At 45.5% G+C, this 19,406-nt stretch overlaps 1 protein-coding gene across 4 annotated transcripts in view; it reads left to right on the top strand.

Moving 5' to 3' along the window:
* Positions 1–19,406, top strand: part of PLXNA2 (plexin A2) — a 351,337-nt gene that overhangs the window by 145,642 nt on the left and 186,289 nt on the right. The window contains exon 1 of one of the 4 annotated variants that reach the window (XM_021377561.1): positions 9,426–9,558. The exons of the other annotated variants lie outside the window; for them this stretch is intronic. The gene's annotated coding sequence lies outside the window, so the exon portion shown is untranslated. Of the gene's footprint in view, positions 1–9,425; positions 9,559–19,406 lie in introns of those variants that run through there. 4 annotated transcript variants of the gene reach the window in all.

The raw sequence follows: 19,406 nt of genomic DNA, 5'->3' as shown, positions 1-19,406 counted from the left end.
TAGAACTTTCCATATTTTAATAATTCAGAGGCAAACAGGATTTCAGTGCTGCTGTCAGACAACCTCAGATGCGGGAGCACCAGTTGGTCAATGATTGCTCGTCTGTGATTCAATACATGATGGATAGCTGCAAGGTAACGCTGGGCATCTGACACAGGTGTTTATGAGAGCTGCAGGTACATAGCTCTTCTAATGCATTCTTTATGAATTATTGGCTGGGATTTTCAGCTCTGCTCTGCAGCAGCTCAGGAGGGATGTGAAAAGCAGCCTTTATCCAGAGGTAAAGTGAAACGCTTTCATGGTAATAGTTCGTTTTAAAATTAGTTTTACATCTCATCTATTATGCAACGAGAAGGCACTCCTCCGGCTCCTGGTGAGACCCAGGCAGGCAGGCTGGGCAGCAGCAAAGGCCTTATGCTTCTTGCATACCATCAGGCTGCAGGTTTCCTTTGTTTTGCTTTCAGGTCCCCTCTGTGCAGGATCGTTGTCAGAGCACCCATGGGTGCACAGCACAGAGCCCGAGCAGAACTGTCCATGCAAAATCCGCAGTGATGGGGCCTTGTTAGAGGAGTCCTTGCTACGCTATGGAGAGCACTCGATCATAACGTTTGCATGAAAGGGGAACCAGAATCCAAACATGAGGAGTTAAGAGACCGTGGTGCAGTGAGAGCATGAATTTATGTACGATGGGTGTTGTAACAGCTCTTCTGCTCATTTACCCGTTTGTGTAACGCATAACTGAAAGGCAGATGGCCCTTTCTTAGGCAGTGCTGTAGGAGGGCTGTCCTCTTCAGGTTTTTGCACTCTATCCTTCAAAGATTCCTGGTGTCCTGGTAGCACATGCATGTAGCAAATGAGTGGTGGTGGCTTTGGAAGCTCTTTCTGTGCCGTCTTTGGTGAAGTTCTCTCCAAGGTGGTAGAGTTTGTGGCAGAGTACGCTACAAACACATCCCTTCAAGACCGCCGTGCTCAAAAATCACTTTGGATCAAAGCCCAAGAGCTTGGAAAAAGAGTTTCAAAGAGACAATGGTGCGATTTTCTTTCTTTTTTTATTCCTCTGTGACCAATGGATTTCACACAATTATTCCAAAATCATATCTCCGTTTCCATCTACTCTTTGAAAACAAATGGAACTCATCAAAAAAAAAAAAAAAAAAAGAAAGAAAAGATGGAGCCATTGAATGGTTGAGAGGCAAGAAAAAATGTCGGTCCTTAATGCAGCTTATTCCTGATTACACCATTGTTCTGTTCTGAGCAATGCAGGAAGATGATGGTAAAAAGTCAAGGATTAAAAGGAGACTTTTGTTGAATGATTCTTTTGTTAAAATCTTAGATGTATCGATCAAAGCGTACTGTGAATGCTTTTGATAATCAATTATTTGTGTAATCAGTGATTAATTTTTACATCACAAAGATAATTTTAGTACAAGCGTGAAAACAGTGTTTTTAAGAGTTGAAGATTCAGAAAAGGGGAAAAAATCATTAATCTTCATATGTGGTGTGTGTGTATATGGAGAGAGAAGTATATGGACACACTCTTGAAAAGGCAATCTAATTTCTTGGATGCTGGAACTATCTATAACAGTAGATGCATTCTTTCCTTTTTGTAGTCATAATGCATTTCATGATTTCTTTGCTTTACAGCATCCTTTAAAATGAAACATTTTATCAATTCTCTGGGTGATATTGATGTTTTGCCCTTTTAAACATGTCATTTGATTTTCTGATGTTCCTCTCTTATTCCCCATCTGTTTTCTCGTAATGCTTTCATTTGGTGGCAGTTTCTCATTGGGTCCCTGTGGGTTTATTCCAGGAGTTGCCTTGAGCATTTTTGCTTTCCTCGTGTTTTGAAATGTCTGACATGCGACCAAACTCGGCGCCGGTCCTGTCCTCACTGCAGCCTTGCTTTAGTATTTCAGCATGCAGAACGCATTTTCTTGACTTCACGATCCCCGTGGATTCAATCAGAGAGCAATTTTGAAAACCGAGCGAGGAAGGGAAAAAGCCACCGCGGTGTTTCAGATTGTGGACCAGGTCTGTGTGGCTGTGTTGGAGATATTTCCCAAAAACAAGGAATGCTTGGATATCAGAAAGGAGTAAGGAAGGCTGTGCTTCCCCAAGGCCTCCTCTGTGGGTTGCCCTGCTCCCTGTGCCCGGTGGGATGCTGGTGGTGCTGGGCTGACCCTTGAGTTGAGGTCCTTGCAGCCAGGAGCACCCTGAGCAAGGAATGTCTCAAGCACAAAGCATGTAGCTCCTTCGGTTCTCCCATTTTAAGTGTCTCTACGCTCACATTTGGTGGATATAGGCAAACTAGCTGGCGACTTTTTGGTTTCATTCCCTTTTTTTATGGCTGACAAGCTTCAGCCCATGAATTTACTCGGGGTTGCAAAGGAAAAATAATGCTGGAATTAGTGGAAATTGCATCCATGTGTGAAAAATCAGCGCTTGGGTTCATTGTGCCCATTACGCGCCGGAGAGTGTAATAGGTTGGAGCAGATTTTTTTTTTTTTCTTGGACTTCTGTAGCTTCCAACTGTTTGCTACTAAATAGCTCCTTTGGAAATAAATTCAGAATTATGTTCCGAGTGTCTGAATGTGAAAGCTGCGTGTGGATGAGAGATTTCCCAATATGGCTTAAACAGCCAAAGCCAGTATTTTTTCAGTAGCTTTTCTTGCAGTGTAAGGAGATATTTAGGTATGTCCCATCTATAACCTCCCTATCATCTCAAATGGTCTTTCCAGGTCTGTACTTATCAAGGGTGACTTAAGGGACAAATGATGCTCAGCCGCATTAACACAGCAGATGGAGTATTATTCCAGCCTGGACGGCAGGAGAACATAGTTTACCTCCAGACTCAGCAGATGTCAATTTATATTAACGAGCAATGGCAACACACAATATATTTTATTTTCCTTGTAACCTGTCTTCATTACAAAACATCTGCATCTTTATTTCCCGTTCCAGATGTTTAAAATTAATGCTGCAGCAAACAGCTCACATTTTGCCTTTCACAGCTATATATATATATATATATATATTTTTTTTTTTTTGGTCAGCATAAAAATTAGCTCTGATAAAACGAACGCCCTGGTGATGGCTTTCACTGTGTGTTGGAGAAAGTCTATATTACACTATCAATTTCAGCACAGCGTGCTAAAAGGAGCAATAAGACAAGACTGCTTGTCACATATTTATGAGCGTATGAACCTTTCGCTGTCCCTTTTGTTATCCCTTCCCTTGGCAGTGCACTGAGACTCTGAACCCTGAATTAATGCAAAAAGGATGAAGATCTACTTTCTAGGACGTACGTCCAGGGTACTTGGCAGTTTGTAAATGTCACCACTGGAAACAGGGAAAAGAAGTGGTGTGGTTGTAAGCCATTGAGTCTGTCATTGTCACCGGCTTACCGGAAAATGTATTGAGTAGTAATGAGTAGCAGATAAAGGACATTCAGATTAAAGGAACTTATATTTTTCTTTATCTTCACAACAATCTGCAGATGGATTTCCTAAGGGTGCAATGCTAAATCTTTCTTACACAATAAGCTGTAAATCCTGAAGCTGGAGTTCTTCTGGTTGGCCTGAAAGTAGCCTTTCATGTAAATACCGGCCCTGAATAATGGCTGGAAAATTATTCAAAGAATAATTACAGCAATTGATCTCGAGAAGTTTTGTGGCGTCTTTCATTTCTCAGTCTTCAAAGCTCTTTCTGTGACACAGTATCTTATTGAACCTGGGGGAAGCAAACCAGCATACGGGTCATTATTAAAGATGAATCGTTCAGCTAATTATGAAGGGCATCTGTAGAAATGGGTGGAATAAATATGTATCTTCACACGTATACGTATACGCATGGGTGCTTATGTATATTATGTATTTGTGCATGCATGTATGCAGCTGAGCATTAGCTCTGAGACCCTGAAGCCACCGACCCACCTTTGCTAAATGGCATCCAGATGCGCAGGTGAGCTGACTCAGACCAATTTCAAGGCTGACCTTTGTTCATGTCCAGATTTCATTCTGACCCAAATGAATTTGACTTCCCTTACCCTTAAGGAGGAGACGTGTGTGTTCCCCAGGGGCAGACTTGCGCTGCGTTCCTCCACAGGGCAGGAGAAGAAATATATCTTTGTTTAATTTAGTGTGACTTGATTGTTGACTCAATTGCAGGTCAGCAGCATACCCAGAAAAGTCGTATAAATCTTTTCTCTGCCGTGCGGGGGAGAAAACAGATGGACACTGGAGTATATTAATGTTCATTCTCCTTGGGAATCAATAGGAATCTATATTTTATAAATGGGTCTACTAAACACAAGAGAAAATTCATGAAGCAGACATAGAAAGAGGGAGAGAATGAAAAGCCAGCTAATTCCTTTCAAACTACCGATTATCAGCATCCTTGAGACATATGTCCATTGGAGGCCTGGTACGGCAGAAGGCAGTGATTCTGCATTTCTTTTTATGCCAGGGCTGATTGCATTAGCTATGCAGAAACATCAGGCCTGGTCCTGTTGTTTCTGGAGTGCCCTCAGCTCTAAATAGCAGTTATCAGCTCTAGGTGCAAAGCTTCTGCTTCTTGTTCAGCCCCTATTAGCAGCACAGGGAGGCTGCGCTGACGTGGGAATTGGAGCGGGTTTGTGATGTTAATAAGCAATTAAAGGCAGCCTAAATAGACAGGTACACAGGAAAAGGAGTGTGGGACAGAGGAAAATCATTTAAGAGAAGAGGATGATGAGGGTTGCGTTGCAGGTAACTTTGATGGGAGTGGGATCTAGTGGGATTCAGTGGGAAGAGGATTTGGAAAGTACAGGTGAATTTTAAGGTGGAAGGAAAGTTCGTATGGAACAGAGGGAAACGAATACACAAGCAGTCAGATTTATGGGAGAAAAAGGAGTGATGGAAAAGAAGCAGAAGAATGAAAGGTGAAGGGGAGGGAAAGGTTAAGCTGAAACAAGAAGCAAATCACGCCGCAAACAAAACTCAGAGAGGAGCAGAAACCGATCGGAAATAATGTTTACCAGTGCAGCTGTAGCCCTGTCCAAGGTCATGGATAGGTGCTACTTGCTGAGATTCAAAGCACTTCTCTGCCTTCCTGTAGTGTTTGTCCTTGTCTATGCTGCTGTGGCCCTTGCATGACCAGCCCAGGGCCCAGAGCTTTGTTTTCCTCTCCCTTCCCCAAGGTGCACACTCACCCAAATCTCTCCCCATCACTCATGCCCCCTCCCATTTCTCCAGCAAGGAAGAAGGAAGAGGGGGGGAAAATATTTAAAAGAATCATTGTGCATAAAACTGTAGCTCAATTTCCATAAAGAAATAGAATTAGAGAACGATAGAAATGAGAAATATTAGCCTATAACACCACATGCTTCATCAAAAACCCAGCCTTGCGAGATGACAGCAGACATCAGTAATTGCCAAAACACCAGCTTTATTTATAGATGTGGGGGAGAGAGCAGTGCACTACATACAAATTCCAATTAAGGATAAACTATCCAGCTTACAGAGAGCTACTGTCTCTCATTTGCAGTGGCAGAAACTCCATAATGTTCGTAGTCTTGGCGACTTGCCTTAGATTATTAGAAAATAACGCAGTGGTATTGTATGCAGATCCCATCTTCCTAGTGCCCTTGCACTTTTCTGCTGTTAGCAAAGCAAAATCCTCTCCTGCACGCAGGTAGATGCAACGTGAACAAAGTCCAGCCCTCTCGCTGCTTTGTGGGGTGTGTTTGGTCCATCATGTCTCAGCAGCCAACTGTCTGCTGCTGGTTTTTGTACATAGCCCAACAAGAAGCCCTCGGTGTGCTGAGGACAAGGAGGGTCTGAGCAGGGAGCAGGCACCTGTGTACTCTTGGAGGAGAGCTGTGCCCCTGGGCGCTACGAAGGCGGTCACTGCTCCTTGAAGGTGTGATGTGAATAAGGAAGGCAATGGGACACCAAGAAATCATTGGCCGAGGAGTTGCAGACTTCTTTCCAAGTATATTAGGGACAAATGAGACTCAAGCTATGCTCTGGAGCCTTTGTCGGAAACTGAGATTTCTCTGTTTGCAGAAGGTGCTAAAATACATATTTAAGTGTTCAATTCTTACCGAAACATTTCTTCTGGCTCCTCGCTGTCTGTCTTTTTTTTATGGTATAGCTGAACACAGCACAATAGGAATAATGAAAGAAATAACTTGTGCTCTTGATCTTTATTTCCTTAACAGTTTGGAGTATTTCACCTGGCTCTCTTTGCAATGGCCCTGTCCCTGGGCTGGGGGCAGTGTGTGTGCTCTGCCACACTGCTGGGGGGCTTCCTTCCTTCCCACTGCAAAGAAAAGACTCGATATCTCTGTTCCTTTTCCACCGTTGCTGCTTTGGGGGGCTTTCTGCTATTGATCGGTCCAGTTATTTAATTTCTATTTCTGTTTTCTTTAGAAGAGGACATGCACTGTAAACCTGTCGGTTTATATCGGAGGGGAAAACCACACATGCAAAGCAAGTGGGTGCCTGTGAGCTCCAAAGTGGCTTACAGATCTCCACGCACCTCAAGAGTCCTAAGCAGGCTGCTGATTGTTCTGTTATTAATGGTTTCCCCTGTTAGCTCTACTTTAATGAAGTCACTTCGTTTCCATGAGGCAAGGCCTGCCTGAGGGCGAGCTGACTGGGGTTGAGGTTTTAAGGACTGAAAGGATCGCGTCGGGAGGACACCAACTGCTTCTGCTCTGTGGTCTGGGACAGGCAGGACTGCTGTGCCCGCTCCGGTGGCAGGGAAGGAGGAGCAGCTCCGGCTGCCTCCGTGGGGCTCCGTGTGTCTGCCCCAAACACTGCTGTCCTTCAGCAGTGACACAGCAGCAGAAGGCTCAGTCTGACCTTCCGAGCAGTTCTTGGGCTGGACCAGCACAGACACGGCCACAATACAAATTATTTTGTTTACAGCCCGATGGGAGCATTTGTTAGACTAAATTCTGCAGCGCGTTTGCAATACTTTCGCTCTGGATCACTGAAGGAATCCATTACCGTGTATGTGATAATGGATGGGTTTAATCAGAGACTGAGAGGATTTGTTTTGCGGTTTCTCCCTGTTTTGCCTGTTAGCGATCCTCTCTAACTACAAAGGCTGAGGTGGTCCCAGGGATGCAGAACAGCCAGGGTGCTCTCCTGCCTCTGCCACCAGCTCAGAAAGTTTGCTAAGACGAACGCTGTCATCGTTTATTCATCTGTGTAATGGCAGCATTAAACCTATAGAGGACGACGGCAAAAACGAATAGGGCAGAGCAGTCTGGCCTGCACCCCAGAGGTGATGGAAATGTAAATAGCTAATCCTTCATGGAAAGCTTTGGCGAAAGCAAAAGGTGTGCACTGCCAGTGCTGCAAGACCAAGAGCGCAGCGCTCGTGCAGCCCAAGGAGGAGCAGAGGGCGGCGGAGTTTGGGAACCACGGTCCTCGGTGGGGGGGACCTGGTTATCTCCGAGGAAACGTTTACATCTCCTCTTCAGGTGATCCAAGTCTCTAATCATTATCCCAAAACCACAAAGGCGCTCCGCACACACACCAGCCTCCTTGAAAGACTTGTCAAGACTGAAACGGTAATTCACAAATTCACTAAAATTCCCTGCTCCGCTGAGCAATGTGACAGCTCTGCCGACCGCAGTAACATTTCTATTCAAACTGGCTTTGGTGCTGAAGCTATAAATATCCCTGCAATATTTCCTGCTTCAGAACATAAAGACAGCTTTACAGTGCTGATAAAATAGAAATTACTTTCTCTCTGAGGTCTAGCTGGAATTTTAATGTCTGTTTGGCAATAAAGCAGCTCCTACGCAATTCGATTTGAGGGAAAGAAAACAAACGGTCTAATTTAGTTACAGTAATGACTCCTCTTGTATGGTTGGCCATAGCCAAATCTGGGGTTGCAGGGTTGTTAAAGTTCGTAGTGGTGAGCACAGGGATGATTTTTGCAGTAATCTGAATATTTTTGTCTTTTAAATATGTACACAGCGCTGTTTAATTACAGGTAGGAAACAACAAGGACCGAGAAAGAAAAAGGTCATTACGGTTTACAACCTCTGATAGCGTTTCTGTAAAAATTACTTGTTGCAGCTGTAAAGCCAGTGACCAGAGATGACACAGATTAAAAAGGGTTCTTGAATTGAAAAGAAAAATGGCAACTACTGGACTCATCAATGTTGCCTTTAATTATTCCATAAATGTCACCCCGGCTCTTGTTAGCTCCTTCAAAGGAAAGGAAAAAAAAAAGAAAAAAAACTCATTTTCTGTGGTCACTGAGTTCCTCTTTCCAATTCTGGGAAGAGACCAAGAACAATTAAACGAGGAGGGGAACCAGAAGCAACTATTCCTCATTTGCATTGCGGGCACGCGGCGCGGGCAGATTGTCTCGGCACACGGGTGCTAGTAAATATTTTAAACACCAAAGAGAGTCAGCCTCGATGATCTGGCAGAGCGCAGCTGGTGACGGGTGAGCCACAAAGCTCCGAGCGCCGGGTGGGGACGCTGGCTCTGTGTGCAGATGGGGGAACTCGGTTCATTGGGGAAAGGTCCTGGCAGCGCTGACCGAAGTTCATCAGCATCTGTTGGTGGGAGCCCTTCTCTTTTGCAGACACCCAGCAGGTGCCCTCGGCTCGGTGTTTCACGGCCAACACCGCCTGTGTGCGTGCACGGTGTGCCCCGTCTCTCTTGTATGGATGTTAATATACCAGAATCAATCCGTATTGTAATGAGCATTGACGTGAGATAGTTCCTGCCACAGGTAGGAGCACGGGGGTCATGGAAAGCCCTGTCTCCTTTACGAAGATCCTAAATGTAATTGCGGAGATTTGGAACAATTAGCATGCAGATGATTTTTTGCATCCCCATCATTTATCTAGAGAATCTGTCATGCTCGTAGCTGTCACTGGCATCAGCAAAGCAGCCAATAAAGCACATAAACTTGTGCTGCAGATGCCACTGGAGCTGGTTCGTGTCTGCAGCCTGGCACCGCCTGTGCCCTCATTTCTGTTTGAGAAATTCAAACTCCTAGTAAATAGAAGTAGGTGAAGAGCTCATTCGTTTTTATTTATCCAGTGTGTGAGGAATCAGCTGAGTTGGCCTTCAGCTGGTCAAATACAGTAGGGTTGGTGGGAAGAAGAAAAGCTTTTGGGAATGCAAGCCAGCTTTAGGGCTGTTGTGAGGATTGTGTTTGCACGAAGGAAAGTGCTGCCAGGCATTGTCCACGAGTTAGGAACCTGTGTGCATAGAGTCAGAGTCCTGCTCAGGCAGCTAATGAAGTGAAAGCTCCTTCTAAAGGTTAATGACCAAAATGCTGTGTACCTGGAAACTTCTAGGAGTTAGTCTTGCTTTGTGTGCATACGTAGTGGAAATGCTGAGTCACAGCTTGAAGCAGTGACTGAGCACCTGGTGGGAAGGCAGGGCCAACCCAGGGGAGCTCAGGTGCATGCAATGCACCAGAGTGACTGGAAGGGATGGAGCCAGGATTCACCCCTTCCTGGACCTCATTTAAGGGTTGGCAGTGGAGGTGAGGGCTTCTTTTTGGAGGTCCCTGTGTAGCTGAGGCTTTCTGATGGTAAGCAGTTTCTTTCCTTTATTTCTGTGCCTGTGGCTGTTGTGTTTGAGCAAACCTTCACTTATGGCAGCATAGGACCTTGCTACTCTGCTGTTGTTGCAGCGCTTTCCTCTGTGTTACAGAATGTAAAGCTCTTGCTTGGTGAAAGGAAGCCTTGGTTTCCTCTGTTTGCTTCCTACGCTCTCCTGGTCTATGTGAGTCTGGAGACAAGCGAAGCTCATTCCAGCCCATCGTGCCATCTGAGGTGGCCATTGTCACGCTCCTGCTTTGGTGTAAGGCAGTGCTAGTTCCTGAGTTAAATAGTGCTGGAATGGATGATGCAGAGCACTTACAAGTAGGGTGAACGTCTGGGTGGAGTGGAAGAGAGAGGGCAAGGTGTCAAGACATAAATGGTGCTGAGGAGAGTTTTCTGCCTTCCCTTTTCTGCTGGGTTTGTGTTGTTGATTGTTTAGACTGCGGACTCTCTTTGTATGCAGATGAAATGCCTAGCACGCTTCCAGGGCTGTGCAAATAAACAACTATTCAGACTCTTTAAAAGATACGTAAGCTTACTTATTTTCATAAATGTAAGCTGACGTTAATGAAAAACTCAGTGTTTTCATTTCAGTGACAAAACAGCAATAGAATGGCTACGTGGGACTCCCATGAAACAAATTGCAAGTGTTATCCTACTTCTTTTTAGGGATTAGAATCTATAGTGCTATAATGAGTACTGATTCGCAGATGTTTTTAAATATCTGTGTGTATTTTTCATTTCAGAAGGAAATCATCATGCCTGATTATGGCTTCCAGTGTTTTGGAATGATAAAATATCTGTTGATCTCTGTAGAATTGTATTTCTTATGCTCAAAGTTGTATTATCGTGTAGCAGAGAAAATTAATAAGGTTTTAGAAAAGCATGTTGAGCAGTGTTCTGTTACTGAAGACTGTTTACTGAAGTCTAACATGTAATTGGTTGGGGAAAGAACAATATAAATCATGTTCAATTCCTTGCAGAAGGGTTTTCATGTGTAAGGGGACTTGCTGATTGGTATGTCTTGTAGACGTAACATTGGTGTTTTTTGCACTGGAATGTTTTAAACAGTCAGAACTAGTGTTAACCTCAGAAAACAGCAATATTTTTGTGTTGAGGAAGTATCATGGAAAAACCTGGCGTGGATGTCACTTCAAAAGGAAAAAGCCTTTGGTTTAGGTGATAAATGGGACTAATAGATTCTTCTGGAGTAATGATCCTACTTCAACTCTCAACCTCAAATATGTTTTATAACAGAAACCAGTGGCTTTCAACCCATAGGCTGCTGCTTAGGGTCCCATGGAAGTTAGAGCTAGAAACAACCGGATGACTGCAAGTGGATTTAAACCTTGGGTGGGCAGCTCAACCTCTACTGGATGTAGTTTTAAAATCTGAAAATTGAGGGGTTGTCAGTAAGGACAATGACATAAATGCATGATAGAAAGCAGAAATCAGCTGCTGAGAGCTGACGTGCCTTTTCAAGGTCACCCCAAAATATACTAGAATCTGGTCTTAGCCTGCTAAATGTGCATGTCTGACCACTGCAACTAGCCTGAAAAAGGCACGAGAAATGTAGCGCACAGCTTTAAAATTTGTATTGGTTTCATTGGATGGCAAACAGATGCATTTTTCCTGAGCTGGACTGGTAAGTGAGTTAGGGACGTTATGGTTTACCCATGAGTAGGACCAAATCCTGGTTTTTCTACCACTTCTCCTTAATATGGATGTTCAAGGCTGTCCAACCAAAATTGCATTTAGATTACATTACATTACACAGTAAGTGGCAAATCATCACTGCTTCCTTTGACATTCAGTGTAATAACATTAACCATGATGAATTTCCTTTTACTATTCATGTGGCCTCCATACATTATTTCAGCTGAATTCCATTGCAGTGTAGCATTAATTAATGTCTATTGCTTATCGAGACTTACCCATTTCAACCTTGCATCCCACTTCTTAATTATTGAAGAATTGCAGATAGAAACACTGCAAAGAGTGTCACCAGTGTTGGGTAGTCTTCCTAGGACATAAGAAATCAAATTATGTTTCTGATGCCTGTGGCTCTCCTGGACTCCTCTCACTCAAATAGCTGTTTCTTCCAAAGTAAGCAACAAAGGAATGATAATAGAGAGTTTTCTTATTAATTCCCTCTCCATGACCTCCCAAGTTCAGCTGCACTGCTCTGAGCCTCTGATCAGCGTGCAGCCAAGAAGCCGTGACAGCCACTGGCTGACATGGAGCCTGTTCCTAACTCAGCTTTCAAATCATTGTGTGCACACATGTGTTGTGCGGAGACCAGAGGAGCTTCCACAAGGCTCTGAAATGAGCAGGAAGCTCTCCCTGCCCAGGGGACTAGCACTAGGACCAGAGCACAAATGGTCCATTTCCTCCCTTCTGTTTAATGTCACCCAAATCAAAGTTGTCCTTTCCACCTGTAAGTGTTGTGTGTAGCTTAATTTACTGTATTTAATTAGTCGTTGGGCCTCTGACCCTTCCTACCACCAGATGTCATCCTTCCGACAGGTAGGGATGTGGCTCTTGTTGCTGTAGTGCTGCTGCTCTGGGGATCCCAAGCCTGGACTTCATTTTTCTGGCATCTTGGCCGGCCTTCAGTGTCCTCTGTCATTCTAGAGCAGCTTATGGCAGCAGCCGCCCTCCAAAAAGAGCCATTTTATCCCAACAACTGCTTTCCTGCAGAGCTTGACAACGCGGGACGCAAAACGAGAGGATTTTCTGCCCAGAGAAACAATGGATTCCTTGCAGCAAGCAGAGTGCAGGAGTTAAGCCATGCAAATGGCTCTAATAAGCATAATTTAAACCCGTGGTTTTCTTTTTATAGCTCTTTCATATTCGGTGTTTTATATTCCAATTTTCCACCTTTTAGTCTTGCTTCTTTCTTTTTTTGCTGCAAAACCCTATCTCAAATGGGAGGGCAATTACTAGGCAAGCATGTAGTTCTTTAATTGAAACACTTATAGGTGTACACTTAAAAACTATAAAGACTTTTTATGGAATAGCAATGCCTTAATAGGCTCTTGTGTATGTACATTGTAATCTAATTCTGTACTCTTTCAGCATTGCTGGGGGAAGCTGTTAATTTATGTCTACAATGAGCAATAAAGCAATAACAGTAATCTAAAGGTGCAATATCCCTTGTTTAGGGGGCATTTACGGTTATGTATTAAAACTATAAATACATCAAGATGCTGTAGGACTGATCTATACGAAATGAAAGATAAGATCTCTCCACTTTAAAATGTGCTGTTTTCAGCAGAAAAGCAGCCGTGTGCTCGTGGTTAATGTCAAATCCCAGTGCTCTGTGTGAGTGGTCAGCAGAGGCTACTGCTGGCGTCTGGTGAGAATTTAACTCATCTTTTCCCCTGTAATTTAATTTGTTACCATGTCTGCGATGCAGAAAAGCAAGAGGTAATCTTATTTTAGTAATTAGCCTGATCCCTATGTGTTGGTAGCTACCAAAACTCGTCTAGCACCAGAGTCCTTCCAGCACCTTCACTGTCATTAACTGTGTGTGTTCTGTAGTGATTTCTTTGCATTCTTACATTCTCTGTCAGTCTTGTGTAAAGGATGAATCTGGTCTTGTTCATTTTTGGGGGGTGAAAAGCCCCATGGGAAGGACTGAGCCCAGCAGCAGCGCAGGGGAGCCCTTGGCTGTGGAGCTGGAGTATTCCATTGCAGGCTGGTTGCTGCACTTTATAAAAATGATTCTTTTTACACAAGCCAGCATAAGAATGGGTGACAGGAAAGGATAATTACCTTGTCTGAGGCAGGTCTCCGGGTAGAGGCAGTGACATTTCTGAAATCCAGATGACTTTGTTGTGTTACGACTGGGAAAAGGAATGGAGAGCAGAGCTGCTGCTGTTTCCGAGTGTGTAGAGCTTAGCAGTGGTAGGGAGATTGTCCTGAACTCAGAGCAGTGGGAAAGGGGAGAGATGAGCAGAAGGAAATGCCACAGGAGGCGGCCGTTGTGTGTCATCCATCATGGGGCTAACAGGGATTTAATCTCGTTCAGCCCATTGAAGAGACACTGCTAACGTTGCTTAAAGTCAATCATTCAATTTCTTTTGGAAAGATCAGTCCTGGCTCATTCAGCAATTAAGCTGATCGATACTTTTAAGGGTACGTGGTATTTTTTTTCCTGCCAAAAGTATATAGAGCTTGTGTTTCCGTTGGTTTCTATCAGCTTTCTGGAGTTCCCATTGGTGTATGTGTGTCATTCAGTCCTGGAAGCTCTTCGTTCTGCTCTGTGCTGGGAGCTGAGCTTCCCACACCACGCTGCAGCCACAGCTTCACCCTGACCCCACGAGGAGTCATGTCCCCAAACCTTCCCCACTCCTCAGTTCAGCCCAAATAACCACCTGGGAGCCCTCTGCTGAGAAGTAAAGGCTGTGCAAGTACTGATTGGTTTAATATTCAATCCGCGCTTTGAGACCTGAAAGAACAAAACTGTTTAAGAGCAAAACTGTTCCGTCATCATTTTTTCCTTTCCCTGTTTCCTGGCACCAGCCTCTCCAGTGGGGCTGGGCTGTACAGCGTCCCAGGAATCGAGCACTTGTGTTAAAATGATAAGCTGCAGTATGACAAAGTCCAGAGGAAATGAGCCCCTTTAATAAGTGCACTGAAACTCTGCGTTGTTTTCTAGTTAATTCAGTGGTTGCTCTGTTGTTTTCCTATTTCACGTGCTGTGATGCAGGTATCCATGGCCAGTTTCAGTCCTTCCTTGGAAGGCTGGTGGCAGAAAGGCCCTGTGCCTCCCTCCCAGACCGTGCTGATCCATTCCCTACTTTCAGCAGCAACCAGCTGCTTGGCACAAGCCGTGCCAGCTCAGCAGCTCTGTCTACACTTCCCTTGAGGAAACCATTCACCTTATCACCAAAGAGAGAGACGGGGGGGTGGAAAAAAAATTCCATCTGTTACAGCTCTGAGCTAGAAGCTTCATAATTGCATGGGCACACAGGCTGCATATCAAATCTTTTTTTTTGTTTTAGGAATCACTTAGGGAGCATTCATTCTCCTTTTATTGTTGTTCTCTCCCTTGCAAGTGTCTGTATTTAATCTCCTTTGGGACACAATGCAAGGATTTCTGAGCAAATTTGTGGCTTAACGATGCTGGGGAGGTGTTTAGAGCCACAAATGTACGCAGATTTTCCGGGATACTATCCCGTTGTGTGAACCGTTGCTATCTATACTGGATATTAAAATAAGGATTTTCTCAGAAACTGAGCAAGTTTGTTTTTAAAATCTCGCTTTACAGAAGGACCTTGAGAGAGCGTGTTGTTATACAACTTCTGTATTAAGTCTCATTGTATCTAGTCTTTCAATAGCAGCGTGTTCCTTAGGCCACCCTGGCTTTGTGTTATTCTTCAGGTATGGACCATGACCCCGATGGGGAACTCTGTTGTGGAAGATTTGAGTCCCCTCTGACCCCAGTTGTGCAGTGGGCTTTTACCTTTGCGCAGTCTTCCTCGTATTTTCTGCAACAATTGAATGGAATTCAATTTTCTGCTGCAATTTCTATGGAAAACCACTGAGGTTCACGGACTCATCTGTCTGGCCTCAAAACGTGACGATCTCAGGTGATTAGGCCAAGACACCCATTAGTGTGAGCGAAACAAATGTATTCGTGAGGGGCCCCGAGGGTCTCCACCCTGTCTTTGAAACCTGGAGGATGACTTGTCCCCGGGGATGCTGCTTGCTTTGTCTGAAGATCCAAGTCATATTGCAGGGCTTGAAAAACGTGCCTGGCGGTGACAGACTTCTGGAGATCAATCTGATTAGCTTATCAAAGGGAAGATTAGAAAGCAACCTGATCGTGCTGTTTAAATATGTTCACAGAGAGAATGTACGAGGTACAAAGTAATTTTCAATCTCGTGGAGAGAGGTGCGACAGGAGCTGGGGTCTGGAAGCAGGAGCCACACCAACTAGGAAAGCCAGATTAAAAAAAGAAATGGTTCCAATGCTTAGTGGAGAAAAAGGCAGGCGTGCATCGTCTGCGTGCATCATCGCAGTTAGAGCAGCTCCTCCTGAGCACGGCGGGCAGAGAGCAGTTTTGCAGTAGTCCTTGCTACAGAGGTTTGGGGCCAAGTGCCTTTTTCCTGCCCCGTGCTGCTGCCTTCTGTGTCTTCTGCTTTGTTCAGGCTGCAAATTGAAAAGCGAACGGTTCAGCGTTATTTGTTTTTGCTGCTGCCGGAAGGAGGGGAAAACAAGGCACAGGGTAAACAGTGAGATGTTTGCAACCTTCTTACATTAGGCAGATTGAATAAACTGGCTTGCAGCTGATTGTTTTCCTTCAGATCAGTCAGAGCCACTGTATTTCTATTTATTTGATTTTATGTACGTGTTGCTGGGGCTCTCGTTCTGTCGGGGATGTTTTGCATTCCTGACTTCTGGTGAAGGAGACAGGGTGGTGAACAGCTCTGCAATTCCTTCCTGTCCCAACAGAGCTTACAGAGCTCCGACTCTTGGCTTAACCCAAGAGCAGGACTGATGAACTTTGTTAATTATAAATCCCATCGAGTCCAATCCTTGCATCTCCTCACACAGCATTAAACTGGTGTGGGTGCATGTAGTGTGGGGCTGCCATGTCTGGCTGGGGATGGGTGCTGTCGCCATCTCCATGTGGTTCAGTACTTCAGACTCCATCTTGTGCCCACTGACGGCAAAAAGCAAGCTCCAGTTAACTTCAGTGCTGCAGGATCCTTGGTTCCCCACCCAGAGATCCCGGGGTGGGTGTTTCTGCCTCTGCCAGGCCTCAGATTTGCTCAGCAATACAGAAGACACAAAGCCAGCTCCCTGCTGCGAGCTGCTCCGAATAACTGCTCCAACCACAGCATTGCCACCACTTACATCTTTGTGCTCTCTTCTTCCCCCCTTCTTTCAGTGCTATTAGCTTTCGGGGTACACAGGGAAGAATGAGGGTGGGCATTGCACACAGCATTACTCTGGAATGCCCATGTCTTGTCTGCTCCCATCGTGGTGAGCAATGTGCCTGTGCAGCAGCTTCCTCCCCAGTTCTCCGTGGCCATGAAACACGTGGGAGCCATGTGGCAGAGCTGATCAGAAGGGCCATTAAAAACGGAGCTGTTTTCTTTTCTGTCATGCTTCTCAAATGCAAACAGGTTGTGGTTACTACTTTTTAGGCGAGGGCATGCTAATTGCAAGAACACTCATTAATTATGCATGATGCGCCCCGTTTGGTTGCCAAAAAAAAAAATATTTTTGGATATTGCTAGCCAGAATATTACTTTAACTTACTGTCACCATTATTTTGCAAGGGGTAGTGTTTTAATGAACATATGGCACTATGTTTGCTAATGCCAAACCCCATTTTCTTCAACTAGAGGAGCTGTTTTCCTGCTAGGTGCTGAAGATGTTATTCACGTTGCGTGCCACACCACTAAATATTTAAATGCATGGAAGAGAATGGAGGAGTCTGCTCCTCCTTCACATTCTTCTGCAAGTTCCTTGTGTCTGTCTATGAATACAAAGAGCTGCTATGGACTTGACTGGAAGGGCAGCCGTTGCTGAACTCGCAGCCAGAGCCTGCCCTCAAATTCCATCCTCCTGTAACTGCAGCACATACTTCGCTAATTTCCAGCTCCATCCATTGACCTCTGAAATGACTTGTTCATCTCACTTTCATCTGAGCATCTTCAAAGATTTGCCTGTTGGTGCTTTTTTTTTTTCCTTTCATAACACATTGTTTTAAAGCTGATCTCATAATTGTATTGATTTTGGGTTTTTTTCAGCTCTCTGCGTCAAAGCACTTCTTTAATCAAAAGTAAATTATGTAAAGGCCGTTAGGGTCAGCCCGGCTGGCAAAACAAAAACTGCAATACATCATTTATTTGTAAATGTCAGTGAAATCTGCAGATCAATATCCCTCTTCATGCAGATGATATTTGTGATTTGCTGTGAACCCAGCTCCTCCGGCCTGCAGTGCTGCAGCACGGGGCTTTTAGAGGGCGGCAGGAGCAGAGCTGAGCGCTTGGCTACTTTCCATTTAATTTTGATGTTTTTTATGCACGTGCAAGTTGAACCCCACTGTGAGGTAGTGTGGCTGCTGCTTCTCCCCATGTCCTACAGCTTTGGACCCCCAGACCCTACAGGCTCCTGCTGTGGGTCTGGCTGAAGCCGGGAGCTGTGGACATGGATAGGGGAAGGGCAAGGTTTTTGCCTCTATAAACTCCACCTAGTGGCAAAACACTTGTGGTCTGATGATGGTAGGGAGCCTGGTGGGTCTGGATCAGAGCTGATCTCCCCCTGGGCCATGCTTTTATGACAACTGGAAGCTTGATCTTCTGGGTCCTGAATTGCTCCCCTAGAGCATCGTGATAGCAAGGTGGAGAGCAGGTGCTGTGCAAAGGGCTGAAGCAGGGTGTGCAATAGCTGTGCTATGGTGGCTTTGGGTAGCACTCAGCCCATGGCAGAGCTGGGCTGCCTGTCTGCACGGGGAGTATCTGCCCATCTCCTTGGGATTGTATTGGCCCCTGTGGTCATCGCGCGATCCCAGCGCCGTTATAGGAAATGAAGGAGGATATAATGGCCAGATAGGATCTGAGCACGGGTTTCTCTCTTAAATATTCAGAAGAATTTTTATGAGGGATGGGATTAAAATTTAGAGATGTTGCTGATGCGCTGTGGAAAAGCTGTGTTTAAAGAATAACAATGCTCCATTCTGTTGTGCTGAGGTGATTGCCTGAGAGCTGGATTTACAGTGTGGCCGTGGGGATGCCCAGCCCTGCTGGTGTCTGGTGGCCTGGTCCTGGAGAGCTGCTCTGCGTGTCTGCCTGCCAGTAATGCACATCTGAAGCAGGCTGCTGTGATTGGAGCGGCCGTATAGCAAACTTCTGGGTTCCTTCTGAATAAGTTGCAAATGGTTTGTTTGCTGAGTTGCTGTGAGTTCTGCCCGGTGCTGAAGGTTTGCAGGCTGAGCTCTGTCCTTTCCAACAGGCATGGTGGCAAAGGGTGCTGAGAAGTCATTACGAAGCAATGCTTTCCTTTGAGAAAGGGCAGAGAATTGGGCTGCAAAGCCTTTGGCCAGGTCCTGGAGGGGTGCAGCTCATGCTGAGCCTCGCTGCTGGCAGGAGGGTGAAGAAATGGAAGGGTGCCTTCCTGCACACTGCTGCAGGAGCAGAGGTTTTTTCTGCAGCCCGGAGGGAGGGAATCATTTCAAACATCCCCGCTGCCTGGCTGAGAAAGGAGGATGCTGAGTGGGAAGTTATCCGCTTTAAAAACGTGACCTCAGCGCTCAAAGTGTCATCAAGAAAAGGCAGGTAGGGAAGTTACCGCAGCAAGACCACGGGTTAATGCTGCCCGCTTCAGTAATTCATCGGGAGCTGCCGGTGAGGCACTGTGTGACAAAAGAAGAAAGGAGGAGTGTTCTCCAAGGGATGAAACAACCAAGGCTGGGCTGCATGGTGCATGGGGACATGAGCTCTCATGGGCTCGAGTGGCTGAGCCCCAGAGCACAGAGGGGTCCCATGGGTTGGGCGTGGGCTGTGTGCTCCTTCCACAGCCACACACAGTAATTACGGGTGTCAGTTAATGAGGGCAGACTCAGAGCAGCTGGTCAAATTAAAATAAGAAAATGGTGCAAAGCGGGAGAAGGCGCTTTCCTGGAGCTGTCCCACTGCGCCACGTCGGCCTGCACCATTCCAGCCTCCTGCTGCACTGCCTGCCCTTCTTGCAAAGAAGTAATGGTCTTAGCAGCACCCAGGGGTGCCCGGCCCTGGATCACCCGCAGCGCGGTGCTGCCCAGCCCCAGGGCTCCGTGTTGTGGTGACATGGCATGGGATGTGGGACAGCGCGGAG

Source organism: Numida meleagris, chromosome 25 (genome assembly GCF_002078875.1).
Source record: "Numida meleagris isolate 19003 breed g44 Domestic line chromosome 25, NumMel1.0, whole genome shotgun sequence".
Taxonomy (NCBI): domain Eukaryota; kingdom Metazoa; phylum Chordata; class Aves; order Galliformes; family Numididae; genus Numida; species Numida meleagris.
Note: the sequence above shows the minus strand (reverse complement) of the source record. Positions and strands in the feature narration are given on the sequence as shown.